The sequence below is a fragment of the Rattus norvegicus genome, chromosome 16 (genome assembly GCF_021556685.1).
Source record: "Rattus norvegicus strain SHRSP/BbbUtx chromosome 16, alternate assembly SHRSP_T2T, whole genome shotgun sequence".
NCBI classification, from domain to species: Eukaryota; Metazoa; Chordata; class Mammalia; order Rodentia; family Muridae; genus Rattus; species Rattus norvegicus.
The window spans coordinates 67,932,986-67,950,851 of record NC_141549.1 but is presented as its reverse complement, the minus strand read 5'-3'; the positions used below and the strand labels follow the sequence as shown (position 1 = coordinate 67,950,851).

Below are 17,866 nucleotides of genomic sequence, written 5' to 3'. Positions count from 1 at the left end.
CAAATGTTTCTATCATTAAAAAAATAAGTGTTTAAAGGGAAATATTTGACCAGCGTAAATATGCTCAATTCTAATATTTGTATTGATCAGTTATAGTAAAGTTCAATTAAAGTATACATGATTTAAATGGGGCATGGTAGTGTACATTTCTAATCTCTTCACCTGTGAGGCAGAGACAGGATTTCAAGTTCAAGGTCAGATTTCATTTTGTCATGGGATTTCTCTTATATATAAGATAAAATATACACAAGAATATACATACACACATACATACACACATGTATGCATACATACACTGTGTGCACACATGTTCATTTGTGTGTGTGTGTGTGTGTGTGTGTGTGTGTGTGTGTGTGTGTGTGTGATTTAAAGGTGCATGTCTCTATGGCTTTCACCTTGAAAACCTTCCCAGAAGGCACTATAGACTGAAACATACATACACATGACTTTATCCAGACTGAACAGGTTATATTTTAAAATAATTACATAGCCAGGCTTTTGTGGTTACTTTGTGGTTTCCTTTTTTTACCACTTCATTCTACCCCTATTCCAGGTATCCAAGCCCCCAACACTAGGTAAGGGAGAAAGATGGCTAGAGGAGAAAGAGGCCTTCTATATCATTAGACTACTTTCTGCTGATTAGGGTGTCAAGTTCTTTGGGGGTAAGTTTGATCCTTTCAGTCAGGATATACAATTTCTTCCTCTCATTTCTTTACAATCAACCCACTTGACAAACTGTATCAACAATAGCAAAATAACCATCAACCAGCAGGAGGAGGAGGAGGTGGGGGAGGGGTGAGGAAGAGGGAGAAGGGGAGAGGAAGGGAGAGGGGGACGGAGAGAAGGGGGAAGGGAGGGAGAGGGGGAGGGGGAGGACAGCATTTAGATACCCTTTGAAGAGTTCCCAGAATTCCTCAAATCACCCACTTGGCAAAAATTATCTGCAGCTGGCAAAATCATACCCAACCAGGGCATGATGCAAATCATAGTCCACTGTTGCGGACAATCTGAGGCAGTCCCATATGCCACACCTGGGATTTAGGCAAAAACACATTCTTATAGTACTTCTGTGTTTTAAAATAAAGCAAAATTCTCACTCTATGCATATGTGTATATACACATGTACACATAATAACAGTTAAAGACTTCAGGAATTTGAAAGAGAGCAAGGAGGGGTAGAGGGGAGGGTTGGTAAGGAGGAAAGGGAATTAAGGTATAATTATAAGGTCATTACAATCTCAAAAAGTTTTTTTTTTTTTAAATAATGAAGAAAATCATCTTGCCAGTGGGACATGGTCTTGACTAAGTGAGTTGGGAACTCACAGCCTTTCAGGTCATAGTTACAGAGCCGTCAGCCCCTGCTGGTCAGTGTTATTGTTAGGAACAGTACAAAGCAGCATGGATCACACTACCAGGCAACGCTTCTTGTCACAGACATCCATGACGCAAAGAGCATGGCCCTCACTGTGCCTTCTGCCATTCACAATGCAGTAGTGGTCACACTACTTTTGCTGACAGAATGGAGCAAAAAATCCCCCAAGATTTTGGTGAACATGCATGCATTTTGTTCCTAGGGTTAAAAAGTAATAATAATAATAATAATAATAATGATGATGATGATGATGATGATGATGATGATGATGATAATTAAAAGCTACCTCCTCATCTCCAATGATTGTTTTAAAATAAAAGTGACATTATTACAGACGAATCATCCAGCTTCTACTTCTCAGAAGGTTAAAGTGCCAAGCAAAAAAGAAAAAAAATGATGGTTGAGTTATGTCCAGGTACTGGGTGAGGCCATGAAAATAGCGTGCATTAGCCATGTTTCAGCACTTAAGAAATGGGGAATCAGCACAGGGATATCTCAAATACATCAAAGATTAAGACAACTTTTTTTTCTTTTGGAATAGGAGCTAGTAGTACATCTCATCTGGCCTCGAACTTATAATCCTTCTTCCTCAAGTGACAAGTACTACACTCTACAGCCTAAAAGTGACTTAATTGTAGCAGTGACATCATTCTTACAACCATCTCTATCTGCTATCCCTTACCATCTACATTTGTTTTCCTAACAATATTCACACCTTTCAAATGGTTATTTGTTCTTAAAAAAAAAAAAAACAGGGTAAAGATTGAATAGTATTTCTTTCCACTAATTTATTTATTTGTTTTACATTCTAATCCTTGCCCCACTCCTAATCCCCACTCCAAGAGCCCTTTATCTCATCCTCTATCCTTCTCCTCTGAGAGGGTGGGGGCCCCTGCTTATCCCTCAACCCTAGTTCATCAAGTCTCTGATTGGATAGTAGTTTATTTACCTACAACAAACCATTCCATTTTCAAATTTGCGGCTGCATAATATATTTGTTTCCATTTATTTTCACGATGAAATTCTCACTGCTGGTCATTGTTATAGGCTTAATTATGAACCACTTTCCAACTAAGTAAACCATTGAAAATATGTTTGCTGGAAGGAAATATTTTCACTTCTAAATGATACATTTCAGACGAGTTTAAAAAAATTTCATAAGATAGAACATAATGAAAGAGAAATACAGAACGCACAAAAAATTAGCAAGACAATTAAAAATTTCACTCTAATTATAACTCATGCTCTAAATTTATTCGTATAATTCATGGACGGTACAATTAACAGTTAATTAATTAATTTTACAATTAATTAATTTCAAGATGTTCTCTAACATCTGAAGTAAGTTAATATGTATTTTAGAAGTATAACTTATCAGAATTCATCATAAAGAAAGTATCACCCTTAATTTACAAATGAGAGGACTATAATTCATTTACCAATTGTGGTGGTTTGAATGTTTTTGGTCTAGAGAGTAGCACTATTAGGATTGTGGCCTTTTGGAGTAGGTGCGACCTTGTTAGAGGAAGTATGTCATTGTGGGAGTGGGCTTTGAGAGCCTCCTATTAGCTGCCTGGAAGCCAATCTTCTCCTAGCTGCCTTTGGATCAAGATGTAGAACTCCCAGCTCCTCCTGCACCATGCCTGCCTGGATGCTACCATGCTTCTTGCCATGATGATAATGGACTGAACCTCTGAGTCTATAAGCCAGCCCCAATTACATGTTGACCTTTATAAAAGTCGCCTTGGTCATGGTGTCTGTTCACAGCAATGGATGCCCTAAGATACCAAGCAAAGGTATTTATTATTATTTATTATTATCAGGACCAAGGGCCCCTTAGGTATCTGACCTAAATGATTGACATGAACTTTCTGAGTGACAGTAAATATTAGTGCCTCTCTACCAGAACACTCTTGATGTATGCTTTTCCTTGTTAGTGCTACCCCTGGAGTAAGAAATCTTCATACAAAAGATCCTATATGATGCAATAATTTAGACAACCTTGTTCAAATAGAGGTTGCATAATGCCTCTCTTCCTCAGATCTTCATTGTTTTGAGATCCCATGCCAGTTCTCTTTGCAAACGAGTGCCAAGCTAACCTGCACTTCTTCAATCGCCCATTTGTTTTTATCCCCACTCACCTCAAATGGCTGCCGAGGTCAACCTACTTACTGTTCGAAGTCACCACGCCCTTTCCTGCCTTTGAACATGTCACTCAACCTTCTGGCACAGTCTTCTGGATATCCACATTGGTGACTTCCCTGAGTGCTTCAAACACATGTTAGTCTTGATGGCCTGATTCCCCATCTTTTTGTGGACACATTCCTTCTATGTACTCTACTAGATAATATTCCCCTTTCCTTTGCATTTTGTCTTAGGTAGTACCAAAGAAGCATCCATGCAGACTACAGAATGAACCAATGGACACAATTGTTGTCTCTATGCTTGATATAGTTTCTGTTTCTGACTGGAGGTCCAAGTGTATACATGGAAGCTGTACGAGAACAGAAATGACTGGATTATTCCACGCTCTGTTCTTAGATTTACAATAACACAGCACAGCAATGGTAGAACAACGTGACTACTTAGTGGGTGAGTGCATGAACACTGTGTGCATAAATTAATCAAATGGGACTGAGAAGGTCATTACAATACTTGTGTTCATCTACAGAAACTCCCCTTCAGATCTTCAGCACTCCTAACCCTTTCTGCCCTGACTCCTTTCTTAATTACCATTTGTTAGTCCTACCCTTTCATGCTCTCTTTGGCTTTCATCCGGACCTCTGAAAGAGATGAGTGCTCGCAGGTCTCCAAAATCTGAACTCTGTGACATCAGGAGAGATTCAAAATATGGAGCCAGTTTTATAGCCAGTGACAGAAGCCAAATTAAAGTGTTTGCTACACGGTGCCAGCCACCCTTTGCAATTTGAAGGTTATATGTAGTTTCAATAACACATATTCTGAATTCCTAAGGAAAGAAAGTTTTGAAAATAACTTGAAGGACCTTGAGGCTTTTTTTACAATCACAATGTGGTGCATGGATATATAGTTTTAGTACATATCCATTCACGCACACACACCCACACGCACACAAGCACACAAGCACACAAGCACACACACACACACACACACACACACACACACACAGAGTAGGGAGAGCAAAGGGAGAGGGAGAAAGAAAATACATTCAGTAAGACGGAAAAATGATCAATCTTGCTACTGTGAAATCCAGGTTGACTTCTTCAGGTCCCCTGAACTTATAATGCAGGGTTGAGTTTCAGCTGCACGAGAGACCTGGGTAAGTAGTTGATTTTGACATCTTAGACTACTTCAGGCACCATTATTTTCTACGGTCTATTTATAGTCCGAGGATTTGGAATTTTCGCTTCACTGTTCCTAGGGCCAAGCAATAAGTCACTGCTATGTTCGATTTCCAGGTATTTAGGGATTAATGAAATACTGAAATGCACACTAACTCTGACAACAGAACCCCAGATCCAAAAAACATTTCATGAGAAGTTAAGTTTGTCCTCACTGGAGCGACTCAATTTAAAATTATAAGATCAAGTACTCTTGTGGTTTCCATGTTACTTGGGGAAGATAACAGTTAGGAACTGTATCATGTCTCCTTTTGGCTTTTGTTTGTTTTGTTGTTATTTTTGTAAGAGGAGAATCTTTTACTATCCAGACCTATAGTGGCACGATCTGGAACTCATGGTAAGCTACCAGTAATTCAGTCTGGAGTCTGCTTAAATATTGTGTATTGGCCACATTCCTCTATTGATGGCCACTCCTGGAAGGACAATAAAAGACTAAAACGATTAGGAAAAAGAGAAAAAATTAATGAAAAACGGAATACTTCACCATAAGGTAAAAACAATTCAAACCAATTTTGGAAGATTGAAATGAAAAGTCTGCACCTGGCAGTTTATACGCTGGAATGGAGACCACCTCGAGGTGGGCAGCAGAAGATACAGAGGAATAGGAAGTGCACAGAATGTGGGCAAATTGGCCTAAGAACACCCAAAACATACCATTCAAGGGTGATAGGTGCCTGAAGTTATGCTTTGGGGAGCTGCGTGAGGGTGTTGAAACCAGCACAGGGTGCAGTTGCCTATGTGGTTCTCACTCTTGCTTTACCGCCAGGAGCCTCGTCTCCCAGGAGACAGTGGAGGCAATGCTTCTCATCCCACAGCTACAGCAGGGTGTTGTGGGAACGGAATGGAAACGGCATCATCTCGACAGGCATTGGCATTCATTATGGAGAACACTTTGGGGTTTTAGTGTGGCTGTGGTGAGACACACAGCTAATTGGCACAGGGCGTGGTTTCAGAGAAAAAACTGTGGCTGCTAACATTAAAAGGACGCTCCCCAGATCTCACACAGAGCTGAGACCATCAGCGATCGGAGAGAAGTCCCTGTGATGAACGTGAGAGTGAAACTAAAGCAAACCCAAAACAAAACTGAGAGGAAGTTAGGTGAGCAAGGAGGCAGACGGAGGTCAGCACCACACAGACAGCAAACTCAGAGTTGAAAAGGAAACAAGATTTCTGAAACGAGTACATTATAAAAAGCGGGGAAAAAAAAGAATGCTATTAAGTGGCCTTTGAGATTAAATATCTCAAGCTAAAACACCAAGAGGAGCAGGAAAACACAAAACCGATATCGTCTCTAGGATTTAATCTGAAAAGTCATTTTAGAAAAATAGAGTCGTTCAAAAACCCAAAGCCAAGGCTCACAGAAGTCTCAAGAAGAGAGAAGTATTAGAGAAAACGGAATGGGGAAATTACCAAGAAATACTGCAGGGCATGTGCGTAGAGCTTCTACTGATGGAAAGAGGAAAAGGAGCACAGGTATTAAATTTCAGAGCAGTTAGTTGTTAAAGAACATCTAGAATGTTTCTGAAAACGTAAGGAAACAGAAAGCATTAGGCATGCGCGAGTGCATGCCGCCAGACTTCTTAGAGACATCAGTGGAAGTAAAACAGAACCAACAGCTAAGCCGGCAAACATATCAGCAACGAAGAGCTTTCCAGGTCTGAGGGGAGATGATGTTCGACCTCTGTCTTATATTTAGTTCAAATATCCACCATGTATGAAAGGCAATTTCAGACAAGCAAGGTCTAAAAATACATTTCTTCCATGTGTGCTTGTTTAGGAACCATGGCAGAGTGTGCTGCATGGGCAGTGAAATGAGAAAGTGGAAGGTGGAGCGATCTGCAAAGGAAGACGCTGAGGAATCAAACTTCAGGCTAATCAACAAGGGAAGTACCAGACTACAGGCTGGCACCAAGCCTGAGAGCTTCCTGTAGGCATAAAAGTGGAGGATGAAGAGTCTCTGTGGAGACAAAGAGGAAAGACAAAGCCAAGGAAAAACAAATAAAACCTGGTTCACTTTATTGACAAAGAACACCAATAAGAGGGCATTGCCAATAGGTATATAGAGGAAACCCAGACGAAATTAAAAATCTGAAGTAATCGTTACCTTCCGAGAAAAAAGAAGGGTTGCTCAAGGTAAAAGGAATGGGTAGTGCAGTTCACAGCCTGGATTTGCAATGAATAAAACTATCCTAGTTCTTACAGTTAAAAACTAAAGGTAAGTATTGAGGGATGGAAGAGAGAGAGAGGACATTTAAATCATGAACTAAGATTTTTTCCTATACTGAGGCAGAGAGATTGTGAGTTCAAGATCAGCAGCCTAGGTGACATAATTCTATCTCAGGAGAGAAAACTAGGTTATATATGTACAACATTTGGAAGTATTGTCAACTGCCGTCAGTTTCTTCCTTTTCAAATGTCTCCTTTTTTTAGGGAAAGGAATATAGTTTAAGGGAAATGACAAAGGCTTAATTTAATTATAAGAGACCTCTTCCATGAATTAATTTTCACCTACTTAACTAGTTTAGAGTCTTAGTTTCAAAAATGACCTCAAAAAAAATGCATTTAAACAGCAAGTGGTGTAACACCTGTAAAACCAGAAGAAAAAAGGTGTGCAGTGTTTCTTGTTTATTTGTTTTGTTTTTGTTTTTGTTTTGTTTTGTTCGCCATTCGTTCACCTTCTTCTCCATTTGAAGATGGTGGACAAAGATCCATTATGAAAACATGACATTTTCCAGCAATTGCTGTGTCAGGTCTAAGCCTAAGGATAGCTCAGTTATCTTGATTAGAAACAATGCTCTTCACCAAGTACAGGATAATCAGCAATGATCTTGCCAAAAAGCCATAAATATAAGCCTTGTTCAACCTGCCAAATGTTGCCCAAACCCTCACACAGTATTTGGCCCAAGAATATTCATTCATCCTCCTGAGAATCCTGAAGTGTGTGTGTGTGTGTGTGTGTGTGTGTGTGTGTGTGTGTGTGTGTGTGTCTGTGCTTATTGATGTTGAAGTGCAGGGGGAAATGTTCCCAGGATGTGGCCAGGCAAGGCGCATTTCCTGGGATAGGACCAGACATTGTGGCAAACATTTGCAGCCTTCTGCTCAAAATGTCAGAGGGCTCTGTAAGTTCAAAAATGGAGGAGAAGAGAGGGAAGGGAGAGAAGCAGAAAGATTACATTTATGCAGAAACAAATATTGGGGAAGAAATCTTGTATGCCTTGATTCTGGGCCAGACCCCTATCCTTTTGGTTTGTTCTTTTTTTTTTAAACTAAAATGACTGGTGTTAGACAATAAGCCAACGATATATGCATCCCAGATGTTTGTCATCCCATGTCTTTTGGCAAATCGTGTAGAAGCAGACACTTCTAAAAGGTCATAATTGAAGGGAACTTTACAGATAATCTGATTCAAGTGCTCGCTCGAATTATAAGGTAAGGAACCATCCTTGGGAGCGATAAACTCTGCTCAAGGCAGTATCAGCAAATCCACGGGTCCATTACTCCCAATTTAACCCTGTGGGTGTGCAGGCCACAGGATGGTTCAGATGCTGAGTCAGGTTTTAACAGTTTATTCAGTGGGTGCAAGGCCCAGGCAGCTCCTTGGGATGAGGACAAATAGGAAAGTTCGAGAACAAATCACCATGAACAAGAGAGTTTGTAGAATGCCAAGATTTTGTCGCATAAGAATGTTCTTACTCCAGTTGGTTAATACCTGGTCGAAAACTAGCTTTACAAGCACAGAGTTTAGCCACCCCAGTTTCAGAACCTCAAGGGCACAAGGATAGACAAAGATGATACATTATAAAATAAGAGACAGTCCACGATAGGCTATTGGTTCGGAAATGTCCATTCCATTTATTGAGATACATTGCTTGATGTCCTTTGGTTTTATTCGAATGTTACTAAAAACCACGTCTCTGCAGAGGGATGAGTCTTGAAAACATCTCAGAATTTTAAACTGTTTTCTTGCTGGCATCCATCATTTTGAAACGAAGGCTTTAATAAAACCTGCATCTTCTCTGTTCCGGTTGCTCTTAGCTGGAAACCTTTGTGGTTTTGGTACTGAGAGACTAAGAGGCTGAATTCATTATATGAATCCGGTAGCTGTGCTTTAGCACCGACTTGATTCAGTCTTTTTTTAAATTCACCATCAATTATACTGATTCTAAAGTTCTAAGCACACAGGACAAAAACATTCTGTTATCAGAAAACCTTTCCTGATACAGTCAGCATTATCTTTCTCCCACAATCACCCAGAGGCCGGAAGCCCCACTCCCCGCTGCAACTACTCAGATACTTTAAACCCCTACCACAACCACCCAGAAACTTCCAGGCCCTCCCATAACCACCGAGATACCCGAAACCCCTTACACCAGCAACCTTCATATCCAACCTGTGCGTGGTCCATGAAAGATACATAACCCAAATGGGCTTACAGCCTGTAAGTCTGTCCACAAACCTACTGCTTTTAAAACGTGAGCATTCACACACAGGCATACACATAAACACCCACCCTCCCCAACATTCTCCCCCGTCCCCAATCCTTTACTTCCCCCTTGGGGCTTAAAGAAAGGTAAGCATAGCTTTAATTACACATTCTTTGTAAAGACACTCCACATACATCTGGCTCTGTCAGGGAAAAGGGCATCCCATATTACTGAGTTACTGTAGAATCCCTTGCCCCATCTCAGTGTTCACATGTGTGCTGTTGGATGAACCTAGGTGCCACGTATGCAAGGCAAGAGCTCTACACTGAAACACACACACACATAACCTTCTAACCCATGGGGCAACTGCTATTTCAAGGCCAAAGCAACTGTATTGTAGATGTGTCTAACCTTGAAAACACACTACTTCCTGTTTGTATCGGAACTTCAAGGTCATACTTATAGGCACTGATGACTGACGTTTGTCAATTACACACTCAGAGGCTGTTGTGGTCGTGGAGGCTATTTTTACCCATACTTAATGGTCTGCTGTCGTCATGCTTTTATAGTCTTTAATTTCCTTCTAATAGATTTTCTGGCCTGGCTTTGTGCTGCTTGAAGGATTAAAAATTAATAATAAGCCGCCTAGCTACCCAAAAAGAAGAGGTAGGGTCTGTGAGAACATGAACTTTTCGCCCCTCCCTTGCTGTGCAATGGTTCCTGGAACATTCTTGCATGAAAAGTTTCCTGGAACAGCCACAATGACCCATAGCCTCCGGCCACAATGGTCCAATGGCCCTGTAAAATGTCACTACCCCTAATCACAATGTCACAAAGTCCTGGGTGTGTTGCCTAGTGTTACACATGACTAGCATATGACCTAAATGTATGGGCAGTTTATGGTTTTGGAATTCCCCTCCTCCCTCCCTCTTGATCCCCCTGGTTTGTGGTTTTTTCCTTTATAAGCTCTGTGAAAATTCAGGTCGGGGTCGAACTCCTCTACTCCCTGTGTGGTGTATGAGTCTCGACCCCAGCATGCTGGCCTGAGCTCTCGTTTCATCTCGCTCACAATAAATCTTCCTCGTGTGATTACAGCAGGTCGGTGTCTGTGTCCTACTGGGTGCGCGTCTTTCCCGAGACTTGAGTGGGGGGGCTCCCTTCGGGGGTCTTTCATTTGGGGGCTCGTCCGGGATCTGCGCGACCACCCAGGGGTCCTAGACCCACTTGGAGGTAAGATTCTCTGTTTTATCTCAGCGCTGTGTCTGGGTCTGTGTCTATGTTCTGTCTGGGAATCTGGTGCGATCGCTGTTTCGGTTTTGCGGACGCTCAGTGAGACCGCGCTCCAGGAAGGAGAGCGGGGTGGTTAGGGATAGACGTGTCCAGGTACCCACCGTCCGTTCGCCCTGGGAGACGTCCCAGGAGGACAAGGGGGGACCAGGGACGCCTGGTGAACCCCATCTGATAGGTCCAGAGGAGACTTTACTCCTTGACGACCGGTTTGTTAGGCAAGGTCTGCGACCTGCCGATCAGTTTCAGTGCCTCTGGTCGACACGAAGTCGACGTCGGTTTTGTTTTTTTTTTTTTTTCTCTTTTGTTTGTGCTCGTGTGTGTGAGTGTGTGTGAATTAAGTCCTGTAGTCTGTGTTTTTCGGTACCGGTTTAAGGTCTTAGTGCACTGTCTGGGCAGATGAAGGATTCCTGCCCTGTGCACGAGAGTCTTAGTGCACTGTCTGGGCAGAAGAAGGTTTCCTGCCCTGTGCACGGGTGGAAGAAGGTTCCCCACCCCGAAATGGCGCCTGTGAGTAGATGAAGGATTCCTACTCCGAATAGTCTTTTTCTTTCTTTTTTTTCCTTTTTAGAAAGCTCACTGGGGGACGCCCCAATCGAGCAGGCTCTGGGACGCGTGAGAGACGTTCCTCGAGCCAGCCTTTGTCGGGTCCTGGCTCTGGGACGCGTGAGAGACGTTCCACGAGCCGAATTTTGTTGGGAGGACCCGGCAACGGACAGTCAAAAAGATCTGACTGTGACTTGACTTTGGAGGTTGCGTTCGGCTGCCTATTTAAGTATAGGCACGGACAAGTGTGCTTAGATGTGTTAGTGTCTGTTGTCTGTATTCTGTTTCTGTGTTTGGTATCCCGGAAGCAGCTAAGGTTAAGCTGCAGTTTGGGCCAGGTACTGAAGGTACCAGGCATCTGTGGAAATTGGTTATAGGATGCTTTGTCTTGGTCTTGCTTGTCTGGATTGTTTTCTGTGGTATTGTCCAGTGTCTTTTTGACTTTTGTTTCGTGTTTGAATTTGGACTGACGACCGTGTTTAAAATCTTGGACTGACGACTGTGTTTGAAATCATGAAACTGTTTGCTTTGTTCGTCGAAGAGTTTTACTTGGTCCCCTTAATGCTTAGTAAGAAACTTAATCTTATGGACCCCGCTCTAGTGGCGGTGTGTTGGTTGATAGCCAAAGTTAATTTTTAAAATAGTGTTTTATCTGTGCTTGTGCTCGCAGCACACAGTAGAGGGGAGCGAAATTAGCTGCGGAGCTGCTGCAGCGAGCATAGGGACTTCTCAAGTCTCACCCAATTTTTCTGGCTCTTCAGGAGCTGTTTAAAAGGAAAAGGCTTAAGGTAAAAAGAAACACTATAGAGAGATTTCTTAGTGAATTACTACACCTTGGTTCGCGATCTCTGGGAATCTCATGGTGGACAGCTGAGATAAGCTGGAAAAGGATTTAAATTTTGCTTGGGAGCAAAGAATCTTAAAGGTGGAGTTTCAGCCGGTATGACACTTAGTGCGTAGCTGCCTAAAAGATCAGAAATGCTGTTAATAGGCTATAAAAAAGGGACAGGCTGTGTTAGAAATGCTACAGAAGAATAATCTAAAAAGGCTGAGAGCTAGGTGGGGCTATAAGGAAAACAAGAACAGGAAAGGAATTTCTGACATTTGCTCACAGAAGGAGAGTGCTCATTTAGAGAAGTTCTTTAAGGAAGCCTGCCTTATCTGCTGTCTTTATTCCAAGGGAGGAGTCAGTCTCCAGCACTAAATTACTTGGAGGTAGCCAAGGTCAGGATTAATGTTTTCTTTTCCATGGGCCTTTAAACCCAGTGAGACAGTTTGGTAAAGGGCTACTACTGAGGTCCTGATAGCCCCAGGTGAACTGGTTACAATTCTTTTATCAGCCCCCTGGCATCTAGCAACCAGGTTCTAACCATCTCTCCATCCTTTTGTTATTAGTTGTTACTAGAAGCCTAGTGTCATTTGGAGGCTGGTTCTCTTGAGAGGCAAAGCCATGGAGCTGACACTGACAATGGCCTTTTTGTTCCAAGAAAGGCCTCCTGGTTTAGCTGTGTGACTAAATGCTGTTTGCCCTCTTCGGTAGACTCTATTCTCAAGATTCTCTTGTTTTCTCACCATCCCATTTGATATGCTTGTTAGTAACTGTTACAGGTCTTCTTTACCACCGAGGAAAGACGGAATCCTACTAGAGGCCAGAAAAAAAAGGGTTCCAACACGCATAGAAGGCCCTCACTTCTGCCTGCTCTCTTCAATACGCCTGAAGGTAGGGAGTGCTCCAGGTCTGTCCCCAGGCTCCAAGGGTGGGTCTCCTAGGGGCTGGAAAATGCCCCACCAATCTGGCTAAGATAAGGAAAAGATATGAAGAGAAAGTTACAGAAACTTGAAGGGTTAAGCTAAGTCGCTGAGAGAGTTATTGTAAGTTGATGCATGGTTCAGGGTCTGTGCAGAAAAGTGGACAGCACCTAATAGCTGTAGAAGAAGATGCAGAGAGACAGAAAAGAAAGAAAGAAAGAAAGAAAGAAAGAAAGAAAGAAAGAAAGAAAGAAAGAAAGAAAGAGGTAAAGAGTGCAGGAAGCTAGGGAAGAAAAGAGACTAAAAGAAGAGGAAGCTAGAGAGCTAAAGAGAGATAAAAGACAAGAGAGGAACATATACTGGCCACAGTAGTTAGGGAACCTAGGAAGACAGTACCTGGCAACAGAAGAGAATTCCTGGCTAAAGATCAGTGTGCCTAATGCAAAGAAAAAAAAAAAGACACTGGGTCAGGGACTGCCCCAGAAAGAACAAGAGGGGACACTGGAGAGCCTCTTGGTCCTAGAGTGCTGGCTATGTACAGAGATAGAAGGGAAGTGTGGATGCAGGGACCCAATGCTCTGTGCTCCTATGCCCCCCTCCAGTGGGCCAATATCCAAAGACCTTGGGTACAGGGGCCTACTGGCAACGAACAATACTTATGGACTGCCCGAAGAACAGTGGACCTTGGCGTGGGCCGGGTAACCCACTAGTTCATAGTCATCCCTGACTGCCCCATCCCTTGCTCATGAGAAAATTGCTCCCCAAAATGGCTTGCGTGGGCTGAAATGGCTGGGTGAGGCCATGTGTATGCATATCTACAGACTGTGTATGCGGAGCTTAAGACCTGTCTCAGTGCACCAGTACCTGATGCTGGGAGATGAATGGCTTAGCGCTGTTCTACTTGGAACATATCACTCCTGCCAGCCGGGCACTAACAATTATCACCCAATCCAGGACTTAAACTGTGATAGAGTGGCTGATGTTTGCCTTTGAATAGAGTGTCCCAAAAGATGGGACCACTGGTCAGCTGCCATGGACTAGATTCTCCACCTGTTGGGGGCAATCTGGTCACCTTGCTGCCCAATCCTGACCTGGAGCCACCACAGCACGAGTGTCAAGCACTGGCAGAAGCCCATGGGTGGAGGAAAGACCTCTGCGACTGGCTGATTGACCCCTGCTGAAAGCCGAGGCTACCTTGTCCACAGACGGGAACAGTTCTCTTCATGAATGAAGGTCAGAGACAAGTGGGTGCTGCCATGGTGGACAACACAATGTCATCTGGGATGGCTGAACCTCTACCCCCCAGTACATCAGTGCCGCAGATGCCTTTGCCATCTCTTGGATGCCCTGGTGAAGCCAACAACTGTGAGTACTATTCATTGCTCAGGATATCAGGAGGGAAGAGATTCAGTGGCATGGGGCAATAACGAAGCAGATCAAGCGGCTCGAAAAATGGTTATGCAGGAGCCCATCCTGGTTGCAGGCCTGCAAGAGATAGCCACTGGGAACTGGGATCGGACTAAGGGATGGCCTCACTTAGAAAAGGCCCAAATTGCTTAAAAGATAAAGGACAATGGCACATTGAGGGGAAAGCTATACTTCCCAGAGAACAAAGAAAAGACTCACTTTGCCAAATACAGAAATGGACTCAATTAGGAGATAAAAAGTTTGTCCAAGTAGTTAAGTGTATGTAATAGACTTTAAGATTTTAGCCAGAGAGACAGTAGAAAGTATAAGGTATGTCAATAAGTGAATGCTTAGCAAGCAAACAGGGCAAAGAGACCTAGAGAGTTTGGTGAAAAGTCGAAGTGAACTTCACTGAGATAAAACCAGAAAAATATAATCACAAGTATCTCCTAGTGCTTGTAGATACTTTTTCAGGAATAGATAGAAGCTTTCCTCACCAAACAAGAGACGGCCTCTGCAATCATCAAGAAGATACTGGAAGAAATCTTCCTCCGATTTGGAATGCCCAAGGTAATCTGGTCAGACAACGGCCCTACTTTCGTTGCCAAGGTAAGCCAGGGTGTGGCCAAGTATTTAGAGGTCAATTGGAAATTACATTGTATTTACAGACCTCAAAGTTCAGGACAGGTAGGGTAAATAAATAGAACTCTAAAAGAGACCCTGACCAAATTAACCATGGAGACTGGCACAGACTGGGTGACACTCCTTCCCTCTTGCTCTCTTCAGAGCAAGAAATACCCCTTCCAGATTCAGCCTTACCCCCTTTGCGATCTTATATGGGGCCTCAGCCCCCCTGACTGTATTAGATGATGTTACTGAACCAACATGTCATAGTGCCATAGTAATAATGATTTGTGTGCCAGGCTAAAAGACCTACAGGTGATACAGAAAGAAATCTGCTCACAGCTGACAGCAGCCTATGCCCCGGAGACCCCTGAGACATCCCATCAGTTCCAGGTTGCAGCTACACTGAGTCCAGACACTCGAGCCTCGCTGGAAAGGACCGTACCTGGTGCTGCTGACCACCCTGACAGCTGTCAATTCTCAGCCCTCACCAGCCATGTACTAGCTGTTGGGGCTGAGAGCTGGGACCTAGAGGGAAATTCAGTCATGTTTGTCCTGGGTTCTGTCAAGATAGGTGTGGGATAGGCTTGATTTCCATTACAAATGATGTAACATTGCATATGTTAGTACTCTTAACACTTCTTGGGACTGTGCCTCAGGGATCACAGTCCGTATAAGCTTAGAAGTTCTAAAAGCTAGTCATGACCTTGGTGGATAGGCTTGGATAGTGTCCAGGTTAGAATCCTCATGTTAAGACTACAATACCAAGCTGTTATGCTAGATGAAGCTGAGTTCTCCATGAAGTTCTAGGATTAGAACTATTAACAAAAAAAGAAGAAGTGGGGAATGAAGGATTAAAAATTAATAATAAGCCGCCTAGCTACCCAAAAAGAAGAGGTAGGGTCTGTGAGAACATGAACTTTTCGCCCCTCCCTTGCTGTGCAATGGTTCCTGGAACATTCTTGCATGAAAAGTTTCCTGGAACAGCCACAATGACCCATAGCCTCCGGCCACAATGGTCCAATGGCCCTGTAAAATGTCACTACCCCTAATCACAATGTCACAAAGTCCTGGGTGTGTTGCCTAGTGTTACACATGACTAGCATATGACCTAAATGTATGGGCAGTTTATGGTTTTGGAATTCCCCTCCTCCCTCCCTCTTGATCCCCCTGGTTTGTGGTTTTTTCCTTTATAAGCTCTGTGAAAATTCAGGTCGGGGTCGAACTCCTCTACTCCCTGTGTGGTGTATGAGTCTCGACCCCAGCATGCTGGCCTGAGCTCTCGTTTCATCTCGCTCACAATAAATCTTCCTCGTGTGATTACAGCAGGTCGGTGTCTGTGTCCTACTGGGTGCGCGTCTTTCCCGAGACTTGAGTGGGGGGGCTCCCTTCGGGGGTCTTTCACTGCTGTCTTCGAATGTGAATTGGTAAGCCAAACAAGTCGATATATTAGAATTACATAAGGTAGGCAGAGGCCTTGGCAGGGAGTCAGTACTTCTGAGCTTCACTGTTGACCTATTTTTAATGGCACTATAGCTTTTGATGCCTATCCCTTGTGTGTGTGTGTGTGTGTGTGTGATAATCCTAACAGCCAGAGAAGTAAACTCTGCATCTGATGTATAATTCGGAATGCTGCTTATCATAGTACTGTTGACAGCACAGTGCGTTCTCTTAACCAGTATTGTGTCCTCTAGTCCCTTCTTAAGCATGAACTGTATACTCTTCCTGACAAGAGATTTCATCAGAACACTGAGACATTGTTCATAGGTTTCCTTTTTTTTTTTAAAGGTTTATTTATTTATTTCATGTATGGAAGCACACTGTAGCTGTCTTCAGACACAGCAGAAGAGGGCATCAGATCCCATTACAGATGGTTGTGAACCACCATGTGGTTACTAGGATTTGAACTCAGGACCGCTAGAAGAGCAGTCAGTGCTCTTAACCGCTGAGCCATCTCTCCAGCCCGGTCATAGGTTTTTAAGCAACTAAGCTATAGGTGAAATTTTCTTCTGAAGAATAACTTGGATACTTGCAATAGCCAACTGTTTAATACTTTCTCTTTGTTCAGAGAAGTGTATTTGAGAGCCACTTCCGAGGAAGGTTGGCTCTTTTAAAAGTGCTTCATTCTGTTGGATGATGTTTTCTTCTGGCTGCACATTTCATGTTTTTGAACAGAGCATGCCAATCACCTACATTTTCTCCAAATATTAAACAAAGTGATGTGGGACATTAAGCTCGAGTGAGGGTTTGAATGCAGTGATACAAGGGGAACAGAAGTCATGTGTTCACCCTCACTGTGTGTAGTCATTTGAATATGTTTGGCTGAGGGAGTAGCACTATTTGCAGGTAAAGTCTTAGAGTGGGTGTGTCGATGTGGGTGTGGGCTTTAAGACTCTTCCTAGCTGCCTGGAAGCTAGTCTTTTCCTGTTTGACTTTGGATAAGGATATAGAACTCTCAGCTCCTGCTGCACAATACCTGCCTGGATGCTGCCATACTCCTGCCTTGATGACAATGGACTGAATCTCTGAACCCATAAACCAGCCCCAATTAAATATTGTCCTTTGTAAGACTTGCATTGGTCATAGTATCTGTTCACAGCAGTAAAATTCAAACTAAGACACTGTTTCTGGGCTGGATTTACTTTCGTTTATTCCCCTGAGATTATATGACAAGTGTGGCATTGGGTGGAACACAAACAGATTTGTCATGGGGAAGGAGAGACAGGAGGTTGGCTATTATAATAGTGTATGCTGTACTCTCTCATTTTTAATGGAGTCAGTTCTTCATGCCTTCTATCTGCTCTGGCGATTATGCTTATTTCTTTTAAGATCATTTTTCCCATTTAAAAGAGACCATGGTATGGAGTGGGTACTGCAAAACCTGGACAGGGGGACCTGAAGTTGGAAGATTTTACTGTACAGTATGAAGGCTACATAATTGCACAAGTAGCATATGTTTTTACATAAGGCGTTTCCAAGTGTTCTGATAAAGTCAGTTATCAGTAAGGATAGCTCAATGCAAGTTACTATAAAGGTCATCTACATATACATTATGTAGCAGCCTTCAAGGAAAAGAC

General features: G+C 43.0%; 2 protein-coding genes and 1 long non-coding RNA gene across 2 annotated transcripts in view; 1 reads left to right on the top strand and 2 right to left on the bottom strand.

Moving 5' to 3' along the window:
* Window positions 1-17,866, bottom strand: part of Erich1 (glutamate-rich 1) — a gene marked incomplete at its 5' end in the record, with an annotated part of 52,793,804 nt that overhangs the window by 15,713,512 nt on the left and 37,062,426 nt on the right.
* The window catches only part of Nrg1 (neuregulin 1), a 1,057,931-nt gene that overhangs the window by 474,713 nt on the left and 565,352 nt on the right, over window positions 1-17,866 (bottom strand).
* On the top strand, window positions 9,807-16,114 carry LOC148000600 (uncharacterized). The gene is made up of 2 exons (XR_015639980.1): window positions 9,807-10,406; window positions 15,089-16,114. It is a non-coding gene; the product is annotated as an uncharacterized LOC148000600 (long non-coding RNA).